The 24,836-nt window shown below is 47.8% G+C and overlaps 1 pseudogene; it reads left to right on the top strand.

The window, feature by feature from the left end:
- The first annotated feature begins 1,308 nt into the window (after positions 1 to 1,308).
- On the top strand, positions 1,309 to 1,757 carry LOC103295228 (transcription factor BTF3-like; annotated as a pseudogene).
- Positions 1,758 to 24,836: the final 23,079 nt, after the last annotated feature.

The following is a 24,836-nucleotide window of genomic DNA, read 5'->3' as shown; positions in this document are numbered from 1 at the left end:
AACCTGTTAGAACCCTTAAAAACAAGACTTTATAATAATAATAATAATAATAATAATAATAATAATAAAACCTCCCACTTGAATTAAAAATGCTGCATTTTGGAACGAATTCTGATTTGTTTGTTAAAGTAAATAGTGAAGGCAGAATTTCTCACAGACTTGCTATCTTCCATCTGTGACTTCTTCATTTCCATCCTATTCTCTGTATAGGCACTACGTTAGAAGCAATACACAGTTTATTTCCACTGTCAGCCTGGGTAATTCTGGGAGTGCAGTGTGAAGTTTCCGAGCAGGAGTATTGACCTCAGCTACCTTCACCTTTGAGAAGGTCTACCTGTACTCACTCTGTCTGACAGAATGCAAACTGCACTTGCATTCCCAGAACTCAGAGAGGTGTATGCTGTTTTCTACTGCAATGCCGTTCTTGAAATGACAAAGTAGGCATGTACTGTATTATAACTTTGCCTAAAGACAAGTTTTATGCGATCATACATTCCCATCCTTAGGAGGGTTCATTTTTTCCCGAATTAACATTAGAAAGAAGTCATTTGGCTTTATTAAGCTTGTTTCTTCCACTTCAGGAAACTAAACCATCCATAATGTGCCAGGAAGATGATGAAAGTAACTAAACAATTTATCTGAAGGGAAAGAAAGATAAAATCACTCGGAGCCTGCAGATTAAAGGACCCACTTTCTGCTTGAGATTGATATATAATAAACACAACTCTTGGAGACAAAGCACAGGCGAAGGACATATCTCAACGCTTTTCCTCCCATTTTAACTTTAATTAATTTTCTGAATTTCATAACAGTGTATTTTCTAATTACACAGGGGCTTGCTTCAGAATTCTAAGTAGGACTGTTACCATTCACAAGTTGTCCTTGTGTTTTTCATGACTAAGTTTGAAACTATTAATACAGATGCCCTCTTAGGTTAATTAATAAGCTAATTTTCTTTGCCTAACAATTGTTCATAATAAACTGGTTATTTTTTTTACTCCAAAATAAGCATCTATGAAAAATATACATCCTCAACATAAGTGTCTGCATTACCATTCTCCAGAGAAACAGCACCAATGAGATATCTAAGGTGTGGCAAAAATAGGTTTACAGTTGCTCAAATGGAAAATAATACAATTACTAAATAATAATATAATAAACTTTGTGTTTCATGTACTCACCACTGTAAATCTACCTTTGCTGCACCCCATATAAGAGGAGATTTAGGCTTATCCTCAGCTGGTCTGCCCTAGATCCTCTGAGCGTCCACCCTAGTCCCCCGCGTGGCCCTGTTTCCTCTCCAACAAGATGAAAGAAACTATCATGAACCAAGAGAAACTCGCCGAACTGCAGGCACAAGTGCGCATTGGTGGGAAAGGAACTGCTTGTAGAAAGGTGGTTCACAGAACAGCTACAGCAGATGATAAAAAACCTCAGTTGTCCCTAAATAAGTGAGGGGTAAACAATATCTCCAGTATTGAAGAGGTAAATATGTTCACAAACCAAGGAACAGCGGTCCACTTTAACAACCCTAAAGTTCAGCACCATTATAGGACGTGCAGCTGACAGAAATGCTACCCCGCATCTTAAACCAGCTCAGGGCAGACAGTCTGACTAGTTTAAGGAGACTGGCTGAAGCTCTGCCCAAACAATCTGTGGATGGAAACGCACCACTTGCTCTGGGAGAGGATGATGATGACAAAGTTTCAGATCTTGTGGAGAATTTGGATGAGGCTTCCAAGAATGAAGCAAACTGAACTGAGTCAACTTCTGAAGGAGATAAGCTTGAAGACATTTCTGGGAGCTGCTATTTTATATTATGACTGCTTTTTCAAATTTTATTGATGGATCTGGTAAAATCTAGATCTCTAATATTTTTTAGCCCAATGCCCCTGGACATTGCAGCTCTTCTCAGTTTTTGCTTATACGTAAATCATTCTTTGCAGCTAACTAAGCTGAAGAAGCTTGGGAATATAGTGTGAAACAGGTTTTCTGTGTGTTTTTTTTAAAAAAGAGGAGATTTATGCTAGGAATTGGCTAACGTGGTTATGGAGACGACGTAGCTCCACAATCTGCACACTGGACAACCAGAAAAGCAGGTGGTGTGCTTCAGCCTACGAATGGAGGCCTGAGAACTGGGGAGCTCCTGGTGTAAGCCCTGGAGTCTGAGTTCCAGGAACCCACTGTGCCAGGGCAGGAGCAGAGGGGCCTCTCAGCTCAAGGAGGAAGAGAGAATCTGCCCATCTTCTATTTGGGCTTTCAACACACTGAATGGTGCCCACCAGCACTGATGAGGGTGATCGTGCAAGGTCTTCGAGGCTGGCCCCCATGGCTGAAACTAGGTTTGAAACTATTAATACATATTCCCTCTTAGGTTAATTACTAATAAGCTAATTTTTCCTTGTCTAGCAATTGTTAATAAACTGGTTATTTTTTTACTCCAAAATAAGCATCTATGAAAAACAGACATCCTCAACTTAAGTATCTGTCTACTGATTCAAATGCTAATTTCTTCTGGAAACAATTTCCCAGACACACCCAGAAATAACACCCTACCAGCTATCTGGGCACCCCTCAGTCCAGTCAAGTTGACACATAAAATTAACCATCACAGCGTCCTATTTTACCTGTGGAAGAAATGTGAGCGTAAATTACTGGGTAAGAAGATCACAACTCTTAAACACAGAGGCCTGGGTTTCAAGGGACATCCCATTTGTGGCACAATAATCTAATCTTATCCTTGGCTCTTTGCTCTGGGATCAGAATTCCCTCATTGAGAGGAGCAAGATAAAAACCGCACCCATGTGTAGCTCAGATAAGCCTTCTATGCCAAACTTGTTCCTATTAGATGTTGGCGGCCTCATTCTGAAAAAGCAAAAGGGCTCCTTCCACATGGCCTTGCCACCACCAGCTGGCACGTCACCATGAAAGCAGGTTTCAGACGCAATTCTGACATACACATCCATGTTTCTTGGCAAGCGGGCATGAAACAGTCTGTTCCTGGGAGCTCTGTGGCGTCCCAGCTCTCAGCCACCAAGCCATCCTCGAGGACCTTGCATGATCCGGACACAGAATTCTCAACTAAGAGGCAGGAAGCAAAATGCAGCAGAAGGTCAAGGGTGCACACACAGTTTGCTAGGCGCCCCTGTTCCCAGAAAGTCAGAGGAGCCTGGGCAGGGTTTAACCCATCCACATATCCCAATTAGTATGAGCACCACTTGTTTCCTTCAGTGAGAGTTATCTCCAATAATCCTTCCACTAATGAACGAATCTCTAGTGCAGACATTTACAGATGAAGGTCGTTGAAGCTTTGGGACAAAGGATGCTGAACTGTAAACTCTTATTTAGCACCTTTGCAATGCTAACCGTGCCTGCCCTTGCAGCATGCATTTCTCTTTGTGACACTATAAACATGAACCACTCCCAGGATAGAGAATAGGCTAAGTGACCCACACCTGGAAATATTTTTCACTGTCTATGAGAAACTATCTTAAAGGAAAATTACAGGACACATGACCAGTGGTATCCAGGGTGTACAACCAGCAGAAGAGTTCAAAGGGACAGGTGTGACCACTCTCTTAATTTCTCTAGTACATACCCTCTTATACAGCCCATATTTTCTGAACTAGGGCACCAGGAGGAATTTTTCCCCTCCCAGTTTGAACACAAGACAGAAAAATAGCTCGAGATGAAAAATTTAAATAAGCAACTTCCTCACAAAAGATGAAAGCTGGGGTCTGAGTAAATCGGGAAACAATGTGCACTGTAAGTGCTTTTTTCTGATAAATGTTCTAGAAGAGAATCACATAATTGCCTTATAATCTTATGGGGCTTCTATTTGAACAACAATCAAAGTTGAGACATGCCCATCATGGGAAGGTGGCCCCGCCCAGAGTCCAGTTCCCAAATAGGCCAGTGGGCTTCACTGCTTCAAAACCAAGCGCAACACCCCATCCAAGAAAGTGCGAACACATGACGTGCCCCTGGGCAGAATGCAGTTGGTTTACACAAGATGAAGATGGACGTCACTCTGTACACATCATCCCTCTATATTTTAAAATACACTTGCTCAGAGGGGTTTAACTGTGCTGGATAGAACAATTCTAGCTGTGTTCACCGTCACCAGATCTGCTCATTGGGGACGGACCTATTGGAGGAGTGTCTCTGTTTGAAACTCCGTTCTCCCCTTGGAGGGCACCACACCTCGACTCACATTCGCTGCTGCTTTGCTCCGTACCATTTACTCATTCATCAAATATTGACCGAGCGTCTGCTGTGGACAACATGGACAGGCCCCGGGAGGACTACAAAGGAGGAGAGGACACGACTTCAGCTCCCAAGGAGCTTTGATTCTGAACTTGATGTGAAAATCAGGACAAATGGCTGTGAAAGGTGGTGTGTGTCTTACTGCAAATGAATGCCACAGTCCAGATGTGCTGAAGGGGCTAGACAAGGAGGCTGCCTAAGGAAAACACTCCCGAGTTTCTCCTTTACTCTCCCACGGCCTCCACAGCTCACTTCTGACACCAGACGTGTGGTTTTCCACACATCAAACAATTCTACGACAACAGGGGGTGTCCTGCCGCTCCTTTCAGTGATGACACTAATTGGAGTGAGCATAGATCCCACAGGTGAAGGGCACAGTCCCCGTAGGTGAAGACCACCCCCACACAGGGAGTGGGTCCTCAGGTTGCTCACAATGTCAATCGCCCTTGGCTACAAATTGGGGGTTCTCACAACTCCCTTCTTGGAGTCAATCATTGGCCAGAACAGCTCACAGGACTCAGGGAAATAGCTGTGTTTAGCAGTTTATTATATACTAAGGGATGTGATAGAAGATACAGAGAATAGCCAGAGGAGACCCGGAAGGGTCCTGAGTGCAGAAGCTGCTGTTCCCATAGAGTTAGGCTGTACAACTCTCCTGGCATGAGGATCTGCTCAACCACCAGGAAACTCCAAACCCACTGCTACAGGGATTTCATGGAGACTTCCTCCTATGGGCATGATGGACATTAACTCCATGTCCAGCACCTCTCCCTCCTGCAGAATGGAAAATAGGGCTGCACGTTCCCAGCTGCTGGTCGTGATTTGATCTCTCTGGTGACCAACCCCCATCCAGGAGCACACCAGGAGTCACCTCATTAGAACAAGAGAAAATCCATCACCAAGAAAATTCCCAGGAATCTAGAAGCTCAGTGGTAGGCACACCTGTCACTTGGGAAATTACAAAGGTCTTAGGAACCAGAGTCAAAGACCGAATATTAGAACAAAAGATTCTCCTACACCTTTTTACAATGATTTCAGCAGCTCTGTGTCAAGAACCAAGGGTGTGTGTGTGTATGTATGTATATATATAATGTTCCATATAATATATACTAGAGGCCCGATGCATGAAATTCTTGCACTGGGGGGATGTCCCTTAGCCCAGCCTGCACCTTCTCCAATCTGGGACTCTTCGAGGGATGTCGAACTGCCTGTTTAGGCCCGATCCTACCAGGATCGGGCCTAAACAGGCAGTTGGACATCCCTCTCACAATCCAGGACTACAGGCTCCCAACTGCTCACCTGCCTGCCTTCCGGATTGCCCCTAACTGCTTCTGCCTGACAGCCTGATCACCCCCTAACCACTCCCCTGACAGCCCAATTGCCCCTAACTTCCCTCCCCTGCAGGCCTGGTCACCCCTAACTGCCCTTCCCTGCAGGCCTGGTCCCCCCCCAACTGCTCTCCCCTGCAGGCCTGGTCCCCCCCAACTGCTCTCCCCTGCAGGCCTGGGTCCCCCCCAACTGCCCTTCCCTGCAGGCCTGGTCGCCCCCAACTTCCCTTCTCTGCCGGCCTGGTCACCCCTAACTGCCCTCCCCTGCAGGCTTGATCACCCCCAACTGCTCTCCCTTGCAGGCCTGGTCCCCCCCAACTGCCCTCCCCTGCTGGCCATCTTGTGGCAGCCATCTTGTGTCCACATGGGGGCAGCCATCTTGTGTGTTGGAGTGATGGTCAATTTGCATATTACTTTTATTAGATAGGATAGAGGCCTGGTGCATGGGTGGAGGCCAGCTGGTTTGCCCTGAAGGGTGTCCCAGATCAGGGTGGGGGTTCCCTTGGGGCATGGGGTGGCCTGGGAGAGGGGCCTGTGGTGGTTTGCGGGCCAGCCATGCTCCCCAGTGACCCAAGGGGAGGCCCTGGTATCTGGGATTTATTTATCTTCTATAATTGAAACTTTGTACCCTTGAGTGGAGGCCAGGGCAGGCCAGGGCGGGTGGAAAGCCTGGCTTACTCCATCACCGGGGAAACCCAAGCCTCCTGCTCTCTCTGTGACTGCCACCATTTTTGTTGGGATTTATTTTTTTATTTTTTTTATTTTTTATTTCTTTAATGATTAAGGTGTCACATATTTGTCCTCATCCCCCCATTCCCATCCCCCACCCCACCCCCCTATTGTCCTTAACCATTGGTTAGGCTTGTATGCACACAGTCCTTTGGTTGATCTCTCCCCCCTACCCCCACCCTCCCCTACCCTCCCTCTGAGGCCCAACAGTCCGATTGATGCCTCCTTGTTTCTGGGTATGTTCTTGTTCATCAGTCTATGTTGTTCATCATTTCCCCTAGATGAGTGAGATCATGTGTTACTAGAAATATACTTATAAGAACCGAATGTGAGACGAGCAATAATAGTTATGCTGACAGGCAAATGAATCAGTCTATAGTAAGTTTCTTTCTGGACCAACAGTTCTTTTGAGACCCAATTTCAATGTCCACCAGTTCCTTATGTGTACATGTCGGCACTGACTTTTCAGCTCTGGATGGTGGACAAATGGTGGTAATGCATGTCCGACTCCCTCTGGATTGGTCTCGCCTGGACCCAGGGGCATGGCTTCACCCGGACCCAGGGGCGCGCGGCCTTACCTGGACCTGGGACCCAGCATTACCCAGGCCCCGGGGCACGTGGCCTCACCCGGACCCAGGTGTGCGCGGCCTCACCCGGTCCTGGGATCCAGCCTCACCCAGACCCAGGGGAGCGTGGCCTCACCTGGACCCAGGGGCGCGGCCTCACCTGGACCCGGGACCCAGCCTCACCCGAATCTAGGGGCACACGGCCTCGCCCAGACCCGGGACCCAGCCTCACCCAGACCCAGGGGCGCGGCCTCACCCAGACCCGGGACCCAGCCTCACCCGGACCCAGGACCCAGCCTCACCCGGACCCAGGGGCTCATGGCCTCACCCGAACTCAGGGGTGTGTGGCCTCACCCGGACCCAGGGGCGCATGGCCTCAACCAGACCCAGGGGCACGCAGCCTCACCCAGACCCGGGACCCAGCCTCACCTGGACCCAGGGGCATGCGGCCTCACCCGGATCCAGGGGCGCATGGCCTCGCCCGGACCCAGGGGCATGCGGCCTCACCCGGACCTGGGACCCAGCGGGGTTTCGTCTTCTTGATCCCAATTCCTGTCGGTCAATTCCCTCTCAGCAATTCCTTCGGCCATTTTCTCAAAGCTCCGGGGTGGCTGCCGCGGAACTCGCTGGGCGGCGGGCTCAGCGAAGCTCCGGTGCACCAGATGCATGGCGGTGGGCTGGTCCAAGGTCACTGTGGCGGCACTCGGGTCTGCAGCGGCGACCAGTCGTAGGGCGAGCACACCTGGATCCGGGACCCAGCGGGGCCTCGTCTTCCCGATCCCAACTCCCATCGGTCAATTCCTTCTCAGCAATTCCTCCGGCCATTGTTCTGGATGGTGTCTGCTCTGTTTTCCAGTTGTAGTTTCAAAATTGTTGTGGTAGGCAACAATCAGGTGTCTGCCCTATGCCGCCATCTTGGTCCTCCAGAAGATTCTTAAGTAACCTTATAAATGTGGTTCTGAACACTGTGTCGTCCATTAGTTTACTTTCCTTCATCCCTTCTATTCGTGACCTGCTTCGGTGTCTCCACCTTTTGGCTGCCTCCCTATGTTGATGGAGTGGCTTTGTGTGGTCAGTGACCTATAGGGGCCGGTAGCTCAGCTTCCCCAATCTCCCTAGGTGGTCGCTCTTGGTACCCCCCTTTGTGGGCTGAGTGCAAAGTCTTGGTGTTGTTGAGCCTTGATTGCTGTTGGTACACTGGGAGGATTTGACCTCCAGTCCAATTGGCTGTGAGGATCAGCTGTGTCTATGCCGGGAGACCGCCTTATTCAACTAGACTTGCAAAATTGTAAAAGCCTCTGTGCTCAGCTTGGATGGGGTGGAGTTTCAGGGTGGAGCCTACAGCCTTGGCTTCCTGTCAGCCCCGCCCTATGAGGTTCCTGGGTCTCAGTGTACCTCTGTACTCCCTGCAAACACCTCTGAGAGAAAAGCGCCCTGGAGCTTCGCCCGCCGCCAAACAGTCTAGTCCAGTGATGGTGAACCTATGACACACGTGTCAGCACTAAATATTTAGTTTTTGGTTTATTAAGTACAATTATATATAACAATTATACATTTATGTTATTTAAACTATAAATATCGTGAAATAATGTTTTTTTCCTCAAAGTGACACACTACCCGAGTTATGCTCAGTTTTTTGGCGAAGTTTGATACACCAAGCTCAAAAGGTTGCCCATCACTGGTCTAGTCTCTCCCCCAATGAATCTGGACTCCCAGATTCTTGCCCGGAACTGGGTTTCAGTGTAGTCGGAACTGGGGCTCAGCGCAGTCTGGTGCCTTTGTCTCCTTCCCACCAGGGCAATCCAGCGGCACAGTCAACAGACCATCCTCTGCGCGCATTCCCGTGCATGCCTCTGGTGCTCTGCCCTTCGCTGCTCCCCTGCATCTCCGCCTCACAGCCCAGGTTCCCCCAGCATGAGCCTGGCTTCCCAGGGTCTCGCCCAGAACCGGGGCCCAGCGCAGTCGGAACTGGGGTTCAGCACGGTCCGGAGCCCCTGTCTCCTCTCCACCAGGGCAATTCAGTGGCACAGGCAACAGTCCGTCCTCTGCGCGCATTCACGTGCACGCCTCCGGAGCTCTGCCTTTCGCCACTCCTCTGTGCCTCCGCCCCACAGCCCAGATTCCCCCAGCATGAGCCTGGTTTCCCAGGGTCTCGCCCGGAACTGGGGTTCAGTGGAGTCGGAGCTGGGGTTCAGCGCAATCTGGAGCTTTTATCTCCTTGCCACTAGAGAACGCCAGCCAGGCCGTCAGCCGCCCCGTTCTCTACGGCTCTGTCCTCCCCACATGCGCGCGTGCTCGTGTCTCTGCCCGTGTCTCCATACCTCAGGCTCCTACAGCTCCTCTGATTTTCCCTGTGGTTTTCTCTTTCCTTCTAGTTGTGGGCATTTCAGTCAGCCAGCTTTCCTGTGGTTCTGGATGATGTCCATTCTGACTTTTAGTTGTATTTTTGAAATTTTTGTGCCAGGCTGCAGGTTAGATGTTCAACCTATGCCGCCATCTTGGTTTTTCCTTTGTTGGGATTTATTTAACTTATATAATTGAAACTTTGTAGCCTTGAGTGGAGTCCAGGGCTGGCCAGGGTGTGTGGGAAGCTTGGCTTCCTCCATTGCCGGGGAAACCCAAGCCTCCTGCTCGCTCCATGGCCATAGCCATCTTGGTGGGGTTAATTTGCATACTTGCTCCTGATTGGCTGGTGGGTGTAGCGGAGGTACGGTCAATTTGCATATTGCTCTTTTATTATATAGGCTTTCTTATTACTTCACAGAGACACAGGATTAAAGTGGTCAAAAATAAATAAATTAGCTTCTCACAGAAATGGCTCTGGTGGGTCTTGAAGCTGGCATCAAATCTGTCTGAGCAGAGAGGAGGGTATCCACCCACATAAAGAGAGGGCCCACCACACAAAAGAGAAAATTGCTCTACTGGAAAACAGTACAGCCTGAGGTAAAGGTAGGTGCCAGAAAATGAGAAAAAAATGCTGACAAGACTATAGTCTGAACACAAAAGATCTAGAATAGTGGGTGAACTTTACACTTCATTCTGTATGTGATGGAGGCCATTGAAAGCTTTTTACAAGGGGAAAGAACCTGATAAATGGGAGTTTTAGGAAATAGATTTTCCTGCATAGCATGAATTAAGAGGGAGGAAGAAAGCAGGGCAATCTGTGGGAAAACCGTTTCAATTCTGCAAGCATGAGTGATGTGGGTCTAGACCAGCATGAGGCAGTGAGACTGGAAATAAAATCATTCTGTCCATTTCCTGGAGAGGAAAAAAGTACAACTACCCTAGAAAACTAGCTTTGGTGGGTGCCCCATATAACAGATTGTCCTTCACTTCTGTCATCCCTTGGTTTTGTTTGTTTGTTTGTTTGTTTTTGCTTTAACTGACTACTGAGTAATTGCTCTGACACCAGCCTGTTTATCACCCTTGCAAGTCTAGCCCAGCAGACCTGAACTGAATGAAAGGATTTCACAATGGGTGGCTCACTGGACTGCAAGATCTCTCTCCTGTTAATCTCTCATTGCTTCTCGGTGTGACCTATCTCCCAGAGATCACCAACAATGTATGCCAAGACATCATAGCTGGCACCTGGGGTAAGCCAGGTGTTTGCCCCTGACTTACTTGTACAGCTCTGAAACTTGGTGCATCACTGAATCCCACGCTCTACTATTTAGTCTTACCACGAACCCGTGAGGTTGTAAAATCTTTATTATAATTTTCTAATTCATACGTTTATTATTTAAAAATTAAAGCAAGCACCTTTATTAAAGAAACAAGGCAAGCAAATCCACACATCTGGCTTATGAAGTGCAGATGGGCTCTCAGCTAATCTGAAGAGCCACTGGAGTGGGAGTCCAAGGGATTGTATACCCTCCTGTCTATAGGTCCCAAATTCCTCTGCTGAATATTTTGGAACAGATTAATTTTCAAGGTCCCTTTTTACTTTGTTGTGGCTTTCCCAGAATTCATGAAAACCACCTGGCAACTTTATCTTGCCAAGCCTTGAGACTGCTGGCTTCTCTGCTTAGGGGGTAAAATGGCCCTTTTTTTCCTTTCCCTTGCCCCTCCCTTTCTGCACCCACTCCTTAGGGAGGCTTTTAACAGTTTGCTCTCACGTGTCCTTGGCTGGGGAAGATAAAGGCTTGTGATTTACAAACTGGCTGCAAACTGCCCGCTGTTGGGCCTTCTTTTAACTATCCTGTCTCAGTGTCCCTATTCACTTGCCTTGGAATTGTCCTAGCTCCTTACTGCCCTGTAACAAAATAAACCAGTTTCTTGAAAGACACAATCTGTCAAACTCACACAAGAAGAAATAGAAAATTTGAATAGTCCAATATCTATTACAGAAATTGAATCCGTCATTAAATATATAACCTTCCAAACAGAAAGCACCAGGCCCAGATAGGTTCGTTGGTGAGTTCTACCAAATATTTAAGGTAGAAATTATAACAATTCTCTACAATCTCTTTAAAATAGCAGAGGAAATACTTCCTAACCATCCTATGAAGCCAGCATTACCCTAATACTGAAACCAGACAAAGACATTACACAAAAGGAAAACTAAAGACAATTACTTTCATGAATATAAATATAAAAATCCTCAAGAAAATATTAGCAAATCCAACCCAACAATGTTTAAAATGATTATACACCATGATAACAGAGTAATATTATTCAGTACTAAAAAGCCATGAGCTATCAAGCCACGAAAAGACACAGAGGAACCTTGAATGAAAGTTACCAAGTGAAAGAAACTGATCTGCAAAGGCTACATAAAACATGATTTCAGCTCTGTGACCTACTGGAAAAGGCAAAAGATCAGTGTTTTCCAGGAGTTAGAGGGGGAGAGAAGGAGAAGCACAGAGGATTTTAAGGCAGTGAAATGGTAAATATACGTCTTTATACATTTGTCAAAACACACAGAATGTACAATACCAAGAGTGTACCTTAATGTAAACTGGACTTTGAGTAATAGTGATGTGCCCATGTAGGCTCATCAACTGTAACAAATGTATTACTCTGGTGGGGATGCTGATGGTAGGGTTAGGGTTGATGGTGAGAGAGGCTGTGCATTTGTGGGAGCAGGGTATATGGGAACTCTCTGTGCTCTATTTCTAAGTCTCTAGTTTCTCCTCCAGGCTCCACTAGTCCCTGGGGTATTTCCATCCTTGGATTTCATGAGATTTTTCCTTAGACTTTCAGTAAAGCAAACAAAAACCCAACTCCATTCTTTCCAATATGCCAGGGTGGGCTTTTGCATTTTAGGATCCAAAGATTAAAATCTTCTTGTGGGTACAACTTTCCTGGTCTCTTTAGGTGTTAACCAGAAAGTATCAGTTTCTCATATAGGACGTATCCGATGGCAAATGGTTAGGAAGGCACACAGACTTACTTTTGGATCCTGACTCCACAACTTCCAAATGATGCGAACTTGAGCACTTCTTGTAGAGTAAGCACGGGGGGTGGGGGGGGGGGGGGGCGGGGCGTAATAAAAGTATTACAATTAAATGCCTGCCTTGCAGTATTTTATCAAATGACATGTGCTATAATGTTTACTTTCTTATTTTATTCTATTTTTTCTCTTTTTTTTTTTCTTGCTGTCCTCCTGTTTTCCTCCCCATATATCACTGAATTAGTTTTCCAGGGCTGCCGTAACAATTCTACGGACTTGGCGACTTACACAAAGAAATTGTCTCACTGATCTGGGGGCTGGAATGTCCAAGATCAAGGTGGCAGCAGGGTGGGTCCCTTGAGGGCTGTGAGGGAGAGCCTTTTCCAGGCCTCTCTCCGGGCTGCCTTCAAGTTCACGTGGGGTTCTCCCCATATGCATCTCTGTGTCCAAATTTCCCTCTTTATAAGGACACCAGTCATCTTGGATGAGGGCCCAGCCTCATGATCTCTCCTTAACTGATTACATTGGCAATGACCTTATTTCCACAGGAAGTCACATTCTCAGGTACTAGATGTTAGAACTCCAAAATTTGCGTTTTCCAGTTTCATGACAGTCATGACACAATTCAACCCCTAACAAATAACACATAGATTGTGTTTTATATGCATTCTCCTAATTCACCTATTCAATTCTGCAAACGTGAATGCCGTACCTCTCTTCTAAGTCTAAACAGCTTCTGAGGGTGACAGCGGATGTTAGCTAATAGTCGCTCCTTGAAGCTTCACAGCAACTCTAAAAGGCATCTACTCTTCGCATCTCCAGTCTTCAGGTGAGACAACTAAGAAGAGCGAACCTGTAAGAGATCTCCACACCGACGGAGGGGTAGGAGACCTGGAGGGCACGGGAAATGGGTACAGAAGCCTATGGAGCCGCCTTCACCCGGTCACGTTCCCAGAGGGCAGGCAGTGAGCCCCAGCATCTCTGGCAGCATGTCTCGCGGTTCTCGCAGCTGCACGCGGGAGGATCTAAGTATCAGGCATTGTTCTTCCAAGCTACTGTGCCCCAGAGGAGGGGTCTTGGGGAGGACGGTTGGGAAGACAAAGGCAAAAGCTGCTGTGGTCTCCATGTCACAGCCTGTTGGGTAGTAGTTCCTCTGATCTCACCTTGGCCCAGCTCTGGTTTGAGTTCAGGAGCAAGATTGGGGCCTTCGGATGTGGCTGCACCTGCCATGCCATCCTCTGCTGAAAGATCAGAAACATAGCACAATGTAACAGCAGGTGCATAGGGACTCGGGACTGTGAGCAGGCCTGGAAGATGACCACTGATGGAAGGAGGGACGGGGCAGAGTCAGGGTCTCCTGGGCCAAACCACATGCCAGGCATCCCCAGGACAGGGGAGGGTCACGGCCTTCCTCCGTGACTGCTGCTACTTTTCGTTTTGTATTTTAGAAACTTATACTTTCATTTTGATGATGATGTGGTCCGGGCTGAGATTGCATTGTGACTTCCCTTCTCCAACATAATTCCATTTCCTTATCTCAGTTGGAGAATCAAATAGCATATTAATGTCATATGTTACACTAGTTTTCCCTTAAAGCATGCAATAAAAGCTATTTTCCAACCTTTGTGGGCTGAGCTGATAGTTAATCTAATTTATTATGTCATTAATAAAAGTTGGTGTGTGGACCAATAGTTACTTGGGGATGGGGATGGAGATGGGGATGGGAGGTGGGGTGTTTGAAGTATAATTTAAAGGTCGGTTTGATTTAAGACAAGTTCAAGTTTAGCAATGCAATCACTGCATTTACCATACATCTCTCTGATGAGTGCAAGACAGGAAAACCAACCTTTATATTTCCTATTTATAATTAATGAGTGGCTTCCAGCAGGGTTGGAGAGAATTGTGATTACAGAAGACCAGCTCGCCTGAATGGCGTCAAATCTTCCAGAGGCCAATTTAAGGCAGCCCAGGTGTCAGCATTCTCACTTCTCATGATGAGGCGCCACAGTCTTTTTTTTTTTTTTTATAGTCATGATAGGGTAAAACTTGATTAGAAAGAAGACTGAAGAGACTAATGGGCGGCTTAAATAGTTAAAGCCAATTGCAGGACATGAATGCCACCCGTTATGGTAGAATGGGGTTCTGAGGAAGTATTGGGGGTAGGGGATGCCCTCCTCTGGCTCTCCAGAGCAGGATCTTCCCCAATGAGCTCTGCCCACAGACCATGTCCACCCAAACAGGGCAGCCACAGTGGAAAGTGTCAAGGAGCTTAGCCTCACTGGGCAGAATTCGGTCCTGCCTCCCATTAGGCGAAGCTTTACACCTGGGGGCTGCTGACTCCAAGCCCTATCTCCCCCTCATCACCGAGATAGCCCTCGAGAACTGAAGGGATCTGTGATTCCATCCACGCTTGGTAGGAAAAGTGCCAAGGTGCATGGGAAGTGAGAGGTCACCTGTACAGCATGTCATGCATCCCCACCATGACACCCTCCTTTCTGAATCCAGCTAACCTGGAGACCATGCCTAGCCTCCTGGCAAAAACACCTCCTTCCACCGATTGGCCCCCTATTGGACAAGCACAGACTGCCTGGAACTGTAGCCCCACTGGACAGCATCGCCCACCACACTGACTTTGCTAACTGCCCTGCCCTGCCTGCCAGAATGGATGCCATTGCTCCCTGTGACCACACCCAGGGCAACGATCCGTCTTCCCCATTCCTGATCTCTCCTTCACATTCATCCTGCAATCTGCTTAACCCAACCCTTTAATAAAAGAATCCAAATAAAACACCGTTTATTTTATTAAGGGTGTGTTGTTTTCAGCACCTTGATCGTTGGTTGTTAACCCTGACGACGCACCTGAAATTGTTTTTAAATGCTGATGCCTAGGCCTTGCCTCCTAGAGATTATGATCTAACTGGTTTTGGTGGACCAGTTGGCCCCACTGCTACAAAGTGCAGCCAAGAATGAAAATGGGTGAGTAGTGAGTTAACACGTTCAGTTCCAAACCTTCTGGGCACCACATTGCTCCCACGTTAGAAGGGCCCCAGTCTGCACCCTGCAGTCTGTGTCCACTAGGTCTTTGCTCCTAAATGATGAGCTCATGTGCTAAGGGTGCTTCTCGCGGATGCCCCACAGCTGCTCCTCAGAGTGAAGCAGCATGGTTGTGGGGAGGAAAAAATAAAAGAATGAAGTAACGACAGTGCTCCTTACTAAAACGTCTGACCAGATTACCAGAGTGATCAGAATGGCCAAACTAATGGTTCAAGGCCATGCCTTATGCCAAGAAAACTGCAGTAAGAAATTCACGAAGCTTGAAAGGGGTCTTATGAGGCCCACTTATCCATGGCCATTCTGCATACACAAAGAGAAACCCAACTTTGCTGACTTCCAAAGGAAGACTCCACACAAAATTTGATCTAACTGGCTCCAGAGTGAAGCATTGTCACCATCTGGAGATCCCTTTGCTTGAGTCCCTCACTGGAGTCTGTGGGGGAAAAGAGGAGTCACCTCACAGCTCACAGCAATACACCTTCAGTTAAAGAAATGGTATAGTTCCTTTATATTGATAAAATTCTCTCACATTAAAAAATCTGTCCCACTACAATGCAGCATTTCAAGGCTTTATGTCAGAAAATGACATAAGCCAAATACAATATTTGATATTGTAAGTAACATGTAGAAACAATCGGGAAAATAAATGATAGTCCAGCCCAATATTCCGGACCTCTAACATATTGATCTTTTAGTTTCCATTAGTGACATCCATCTCCAATCAAAGGCTTGTTCACAAGACGAAAGAATAAAATGGAGACACAGAAATGTCACTTATAATCAATATATTATGAATGTTGTGAGAATTATTCACATAACCATCTAATGACCAATAAAGTATGCACTGCTTTTTTCCTTGAACAGTAAACAGTAAATGAGTAGCAGTAATTGTAGTCATTACCATCCTAGTAATTGTAGGGTAGAAATTATAGTAATAGTAATTGTAGTAACAACGCAGTAATAGTAGTAACAACACAGCAGTGGTAGCAACTGTAGTAGAGGAAGTCATAGCAATTAGTATAGTAATATTACTAATTGTAGAAGTAGTAGCAGTAATTGTAATCATCATCAGTATAGTAACTGTAATAGAGTAGCAATTGTAGTAGTGGTTGTAGCAGTTATTATAGTAATTATAGCAGCAATAGTAGAAATTATAATACCAGTAGTAACTGTAGATGTGGTAGTAATAGTAATTATAGCAATTAGACAGAATATTGGCATGCCCCCACCATTGGGGCACAGTGAAGGAGCCATAGTAAGGAGGAGGGGAAATATCTTATTTAAATTTGACTCCATGTAGGACCTTTCTGTTACATTTACTGAGAGAAGCAAGAAGCTTCCCAAAATAATTCAATCCCAAACTACATATTTCTTATTTCATTTCCCAGGAATGCAATCTTCAATTTGAAAGCATGTGAAGAGCTCAAAGCATATGAAATAGTTCATTGTACATTAAACCTATGGAATGCTTAGCATAGAATATGGAATTTGTTTATTTAACTTACAAACGAATCCCTCAGCCTTGTGTTTGCTGCCCGGCACTCTGTAAGTTATGTGGGTTCTCTGGTGTTTGGAAAGCAGCAGGCCCCCTGGGACTTGGCTTTCTCCTCACACGCCAGCTTGAAAATAAATAACGACTCTGGCAGGTTCAAGCCCAAACACAATTCAAAGTTTGTTTCTTTGTGAAGTGTCTCCCACTGTCAATCCAGTTGAGAGATGGGGGATGGGGCTGGAGATGGAATATGACAAAGAGTCTGGAGAAGCTCAGGAGATAAAGAACCCCCACATGCCAGACGCCCATGGAGACAGAGGACTCAGCAATGAACAGGAAGTCACGTCCTTTCTGTTCTCAGGAAAGAACTGTAAGCAGCACAAAACCCAACAAACACGGTGATGTCAGGCAGGGTTAAAAACGATGAAGCAAATAGCCACCAGGGGGTGTGATAGAGAACAGTGGTTCGCAGGGCCCGGGTCAGGGAAGGTCCCCTGCAGGGGGACATTGTGCTGAGACCCTGAGACAAGCAGGAGGGAGCTTAGGGGAAGAAGCCTCCGTAACAGAGACGTCAAAAACCCCAAAGTAAAACTCATTCTGGTCTCTTATGACAAAAAGATGTGTCTGGAAGGACGATGGCAGATGAAATCAGAAAGGAAGGTCAGGGCCAGGTTATTAAATCTGGATGGACGAGGCACGGGGATGCCGGGAGGGGGCTGCAGGAAGATTGTCCCTAGATTTCTGGCTTGTGACCCTAGATAGAGGGGATACCACCAGCTAGGACTACAGAAGGAGGTCCCGGACCCAGAGCAGGACTTGCCAAGTACAAGGTGCTGCAAAGACATGCTTCAGGTCTCTGGATTGTGAGCCAGGTGACTCAGACCCCGACTGCAGCTGCTGCCCACTAGGGCCTGGCCCCCTGGCCCAGGCGGGCCCCTCCACAGCCAGGACCCACAGACCCCTCTCCAGCCCCAGCTCTGATCCTTCCCCTCCCCCAGCCTGGGCCTCCCCATGAGTGTGTCTTCAATTCTTCTGTTGGGACCTATACTCATTCCTCTTGCTGCTGTAACAAACCACCACAAACACAGTGGCTTAAAACAACACAGATTTACTTTTCTATAGTTCTGCATGGCCAAAGTCCCCAAACACACCACACTGGCTAATCCAAGGCGACGCGGACTGCCTTCCTTCTGAGAATGTGTCCTCGCCTTGCCCATCACTTGGAGGCTGCCCACATGCCCACTCAGAGTTGGCTCCCACTCAGTGAAAGACCAGGAGCTGGACACTAAGGCAGTTGTTCCCTAGGCATCTGGGCAGGGCCCCTGCCTGGAACCACTTCCTTAAGAATCAGAGTCACCTAAGGGCCTACCTGGCTGGACTGCCGGCCTGGCAGAACCGAGCTGAGGTGGTGGCACCCTCTCCTGGGAATTCTGAGAGCGCTTTACTGTCACCTCTCCCTGGAGAACCAGGTGTCTCTTTGATGTGGGCTATGCCTCCTCTTCTACCTCGTTAGCTCCACACACACCATCTTTCACAGGTGAGCTCCGCTGGGAAAAGGGAGATGGGAAGTTAAGATGTGAACCGTTAAGTTCCGCACCACCAGCCCGAACTGTCCCCAATGCTACAGGGCACGCTAATCAGCTCCACAGCATCCCTGCCTCTCCATGACAACCACTTCCGGTCTTTCGTGTTCTTCTCGCACCTTCTGCCCACAATACCCTCCTCCCCTGAGGTTATGATGAATAGCATTCTCAATCATAATGCATTTCAAGCATAAAGAAAACAGCTGTAGAGAATCCCCAAGGAGGGGGAAGGGGGAGGGAACACATATTCTTGAACCTCAGATTACATATTCTTTGAAGACAGCTGTCAATGAGAAAATGGGACTCCTTTGGAGCCACTGAAATGTTAGCTTTTGTGCCTGTGTAAAGGGAGCAGATTCCTAAACGACTTTGCGTTCGGAGAGTGCAGTCTGAGTCAGAGCCCACCCACGGGGACAGCACTGAGGTCAACCCAGAAGGCCCTCTTTGCAGCCGCTGAGTCCGAGGCTGCTGAGGGCCCGAGCCTGGCAGATGGCAGTGCTGTCACAGGAACACTGGCACCTGTGTCACCGAGCTTTCCCTGCAAAGGTGAGCAGGGCTCGCCTCCAGGGACAGAGCGCTGCGTCTTTATCGGGCTGACACCACGCTGTGTGAACTCTTCTTGACTGCTTTCTGTGGGCGGCAAACTTGGTGTGAGACATGCTTTCACTACAAACTGGTCGAGGTTTGGGGAGCATGACTAACCTTCAACCTGCTCTGTTGACCAGATACGATCACCTAGCAAAGAACCCTTCAGAGTCCTGCGGCAAAATCAGGGCAATTTAGTGAGTGTCCACTGTGGCCCGGCCCGGGGCCCAGGATAGATCCGAGGACCAGCCTCCCCTTTCATAGGGGATCCCTCCCCGGTAATCAGTGATAAAGTAGCCAGCTTAACTGCGCAGGGCCAGAGTGTGACCTGGACAAGCACCAGCACCCCCATTTCCAAAAGGAGCCAGTGAAAACTTACCTGCACCCACACCCTCCTGAGAGCCCTGGTAAGGGCTCAGGAATGCACTGCCCACCCACACACCCTGCCCTCCAGGCCCTGGGCTTTCCTACCTGGCTGAACGCCCGGAGGACAGCCCAAGGTTAAAGGCAGGGCACGCTCCCTGCAGGCCTCAAGTCCCCAGCAGTCATGGCTACAGACCTCCATGGTTTACAAGGTAAGACTACACAGGCCTGCAGGACGAAAACGCCCCAAGCTCGCAGAGTACATCAGAGCTTAAAAGGCCAGAGAACACACGACCAAGCACGCAGGGAAAGACGGAGCGTGCCCACGCGATTACAGACGGTTATAAACGGAAAAGGCGAAGAAGCTCACTGGAGAGGATGCACCCGGGTGGGCAAGAGGAGAGCGGATGTGGGCTCACGTGGAGAACTGCACCTGCTTCACGTGGAGAGACGCCCACGCACTCACGTGGAGAACTGCACCTGCTTCACGTGGAGAGACGCACACGCACTCACGTGGAGAGACGCACACGCACTCACGTGGAGAACTGCACCTGCTTCACGTGGAGAGACGCCCACGCACTCACGTGGAGAGACGCACACGCACTCACGTGGAGAACTGCATCTGCTTCACGTGGAGAGACGCCCACGCACTCACGTGGAGAGACGCACACGCACTCACGTGGAGAACTGCACCTGCTTCACGTGGAGAGACGCCCACGCACTCACGTGGAGAGACGCACACGCACTCACGTGGAAAACTGCACCTGGTTCAAGTGGAGTGCTGCACACGGGCTCACATGGAACCGCACCTGGTTCAAGTGGAGAGACGCACAGGGCTCACGTGGAACCGCACCTGGTTCAAGTGGAGAGACGCACAGGGATCACGTGGAAAACTGCACCTGGTTCACGTAGAGAAACACAAAGGCTCATGTGGAAGTGTGCCTGGTTCATGTGGAGAGCTACACAGGGATCACATGGGGAGGGGCACACGGACTCACATGGAGATTCACACAACTTCTGGGAACCTAAAGCCCCTCTCCCCATGTATAGGGAAGAAAAATGACCCAGGGAGGTCCAAGGCTTGTCCAGCCCACCCTGCCAGTTTAGTCACGTCTGGGACTAGAAGGCAGGATCCATGTGACGTGACATGATTTTTTTTTTCTCTTTAATGTTAAATGCAACTAAGACAAACTTCCCTTAAGACATTTCCAACTCTGGACAAGCAGAACGAACGAGGAGCACTGAAGTCAAGTTCTAAAACTCTGAGGCGTTTCCCCAAAGGCAGCCGGTGAGCTGGGGAAGGAGGGGCGGTCTATTTACTACAGATGGCGATTTTAGGAGAATTCTCTCAGAAGCCAAGCAGGTGCCTGCCTCCAGGCCTGGCAGCCTTCCCGGGGACTGCCACGGTCCTGCTCACACAGCTCCTTCTCGGGGAGCCTGTCCCTGATCCCCATCCACAGTACGACACCCCCCTGTAATCTTCTTGGTGTTTTTGTTAAAGTTGTTCATGTTTTGTTTCTTTACTGTCTCTCTGCCCCTAGAATGCTAGCTGCGTGAGGGCGGTACCTGACTCGGGTGAGTTCACGGCTGTTTTGGTGCCTGGGACAGAGTCTTGCATGTAGTAGACACTCAATGAACATAGCTTGAATAAACTAAGGATAAACAGACTATATCTGAATGTACATACCACTCTGTTTCCAAAAAGCTATGTTGGAGGACATATGATGTTACTTTTAAAAAATTTCCTGGTGGGTTCTCGGAAAACTGTGATCTTGTGTCCCTGCCATTCACCATTGTTCCTGAAACGGTGACGAGGCGTGCGTGGATGACACCGAGTGGTTACAGAAGAGGAGGCGAGCGTGCATTTCTCACTGTGGTCTTGCCACAGGTGAGGCACTCCGTGGCCCCCGGAGAGGGAGTGCAGAGTAATTTTTCATAGGGTTCCCAAGGCTCCTTCCTACAGCATGTTTGTAAATGATTCAAAGGTGATGGAAAATGGCACTGTACCATAGTCCTTCATTTTCCTGACGACCTATTATAAAAATAAATGTGATCGTTAGGATGGTCTTTGCGATCACTCCATGCTTGGACGGTTGTGTCAACATCAGAGCAATCTGGAGTCTATCAATAACGTGGGCAATTCCAAGGAGCCTGTGTTTATTTTAAGCCTCGGTGGCATTTGCTGGGTCCTCAGTACGTGTTTGCTGGGCTGCCTGCAGGGGACCTCCTGGCCGTGTCCATTAGGCAATAAACCCACGGGGTGCGAAGTCACTGCCAGCTTACCCTCCGAGGACACCCCTGACAGTGCTGTGTCCACGTCATGGAAGTTGGTTATCTGGGCAGGTCTCATTACCCACAATGTAAACTACATGCCCAGCACAGGCCATCTGTCAAATGGGTCACTATGGCCACCAGGAAACTGTTACCTGTGCACAGCCAGGAGGCAGTATGGTCATTTTGATGAGTTGTAAAGCATGTTGAAGGATAATAAGCAAATATCCAAATAGCCAACAGTTACTGTATAAAACTAGAATCCCCATCATGTCTTCATTAGACCTCGAGGTTGAAACAGCAAGTTCCAAATGTTGGGAACTTCCTACAGGGGTCAGCCTTTTTTTCTGAGCCTGTTGAGTCCTTTTGTACCCCATCACACACACACACACACACACACACACACACACACACACACCATCCACACTCTCAAAGGCCTCTACGAACAAAAGTCTCTTTAGCGATGCAGCATGGAGGGGAGGGCTAGAAATAGTTATCTTGTTATTCTGCCTGAACCCTGGTATTTCCCAGCCCTCACTTCCTTGAGATGCTAAAACTTGACGTGCAATTAGTTTGGTGCCGGTGGAACAGCACTGTGGCAAGACCAATGATGTCCCTGTCAGAACCCTAAAGAGTGCACTTCTTTAAGACTATTTAAATGCAGAACAAAAGGTGCATTGGAAATCACCGGCCAGCTAACGAAACTACATTCCTGAGTGGCGAGGCCTGAATTTAATGAGATGATGTGGAATGTGTGCTGGTTGCATCTAAAGGGTCAAGAATGTACTCCCTCGTTCACTTTGGAATAATTTGTGTTTGCATCACTAATTAATATAAGTTTCTGGTGTGTGTGTGTGACACTGGCAGATGCATACACCAAAACACACAATGCCAGAAGCTGCATTTCTCTGGGAAGGAATACCGTTCGGTTGCAGCATCCGGCATGCAGGATTTGAATGTGAGCACCTGAATCAGAAGGCTGCTTTAGGGCTTAGAACGGTTACGATTCTGTAATGGTTACTTCCTTTCCATCTCTGCCAGCCCCAGGGACCTTCAGCACACAAGCAAATGCAAAAGGAAAATGTAATAACCTTTAAAAGGGTTATGAAGCCAGTTAGGAACGCTAAGAAAATTCAAACAAGCCTATCGCTGGCTCTCTTTGCTCATGCAATCTTAATTCCGAATTGTGTTGATGGGCACTCTCTTCAAACCCTTCAAAACACACAGGTTCCGGATACACAGGGATGAGGGCCAGCGCAGAACTCAATATGCCATTCTCATGTGAGGTGGATGGACACTTCAGGGAAGACACGGTTAACACGCTAAGAGAAATGACAACTTAAATTTGAATCTGTGGAGCACCTTGTAAATTGTTTGCACAGATGTGACATTATTTACATGACAATTTCATGCTTCTCAGCACACAGAGGAAAATGAAAGTTGTCAGGTGACATAATGGGGCCATTAATCCTATTAATGGAGCAAATGTGTGCTTTTTTCCTAGAACTTCTCTGTTGCTTCATCGTCTTGATATAATTGGAAATATTGTTACATCTGCATTTCATCACCTGCTAGGAAAGACAAGTGGGGGAAGAGTTTGCTAGCGTGCTTGGACAAAGGATGTTCACTAGTGTCAAAAGGGTTTGAGACTCTTAGGTTCATTTTCCTGGACTTATCCCTAAGCCAAAGTATTAAAAAATGTTTTAGGACTAAAAAGTTTTCCATTCACTAAAAACAAAAACAAACAAACAAAACACACACACACAGAATGAAGAGCTTTGCCTATAATACTTGTTGCAGAAGCAATAAAGAAATAAGTGTGTATCAACCACAAAACCACCAATCTTCTGTGACTTGATGTTGCTGCTGTTTCTTCAAACTCAGCTGAATCAGCTCCCTTTCTGTGGCAATGCTTGGGAAGAGAAAAATAAAAATAAAAAGATGGATCACAGTTGCGGCCGGCTCCATTTCCAAAGCGCTGGAGGAATCCTCTTCCCCACGCACTCGCATTTCATCACTTACTTGCAATTTGTGCGGAGTACTATCCAAACTGGGAAAGATGAGGAGGCCATGGGGTAGATTGAGACTCAAGAGATGCGAGACTCACCCTTTACCCTGAAAATTATTCCATGTTGTCAATCTGTAAATAGAATTATAGCTGTGCCAACAGCAAGCCCCGATGCAAAAGCGCCTGGGTGGACTAGAATTAAATGCCTGTGAGAAATGGCTCCCTACACATCAGCCTCTCTCTGCTCTGGCCGGCTTTGCCTTTCCCGTTTGTCTCTATTTTCACTGAGAGCCGTGCACTATGCTGCCTTCCACGCCAGGCACACTCCCTCACAGTCCTGGGTGGATGTGTTTCATCCTTGTTGCCCATGGAATTACATGGGGGAAAGAAATTACTTATTGATTTTCCTTTCTGGGGACTGGTGTCTTTGCAATGGGTTCTTGAACCAGGTCAGCAATGCATACAGCCCCAGCTGTGGGATGTGGACAGCATGTCACACCGGGCTGTCCGGCTCACCATCAGCACTTCTAGGCAGCTGCCCCTCCCAAGATCACCAGCTCCTGGCTCTTTTGATAAGATAGATAAAAAGGTATGCACTTCAGAAGGTAAAAGAATAAACAAAATATGGTATTTTCCCACCTGAGCAGTTGTAACATCATGGAATAAGCTTTTACTCCTTTATTCTAAAAGAGATTTGGGGTGGCTTATCCTGAAAAGGAGGGTTCAGCTGGCTGTGCAGGGAGAGCAGAAATGGACAAAGGATAACACAGGTCAGGATCCAGCACGAGGAGTGGGCAAGTCCTGCGTGCCCTTGTAGGATGTAAAACTGGGTAGATGGGGTGGATCTAAAAGCGGGGAGTCCTTTGTGGTGGGCTGAGGCACTCGTGCTTTATCTGGGGGTCGACAAACTGCAGCCCACATGTCAAATCCGGCCCACTGCCCGGTTTTGTAAATAAGCGTTTATTGGATCAGAGCGTGTCACCTGAGACCACGGTGGCCTGGTAGTGAACCAGGTAGAGCTGTGTCTCTAGGAATGGAAGGTCTATATCTGGGGGAAACTGAGTCAGACAACAGCTCACATCCAACCAGCCCCTGAGGCCCCCTGGATGCTCTCTGTCTGTGCTCCCTGGCCTCTGTCCCAGTGCCCTTCCCCTGACCGCACTGCCCCTGGCAGCTGAGCCTCATCCTTCGCATCGTTC

This window comes from Eptesicus fuscus, chromosome 4 (assembly GCF_027574615.1).
Source record: "Eptesicus fuscus isolate TK198812 chromosome 4, DD_ASM_mEF_20220401, whole genome shotgun sequence".
In the NCBI taxonomy this organism is placed as follows: Eukaryota; Metazoa; Chordata; class Mammalia; order Chiroptera; family Vespertilionidae; genus Eptesicus; species Eptesicus fuscus.
Note: the sequence above shows the minus strand (reverse complement) of the source record. Positions and strands in the feature narration are given on the sequence as shown.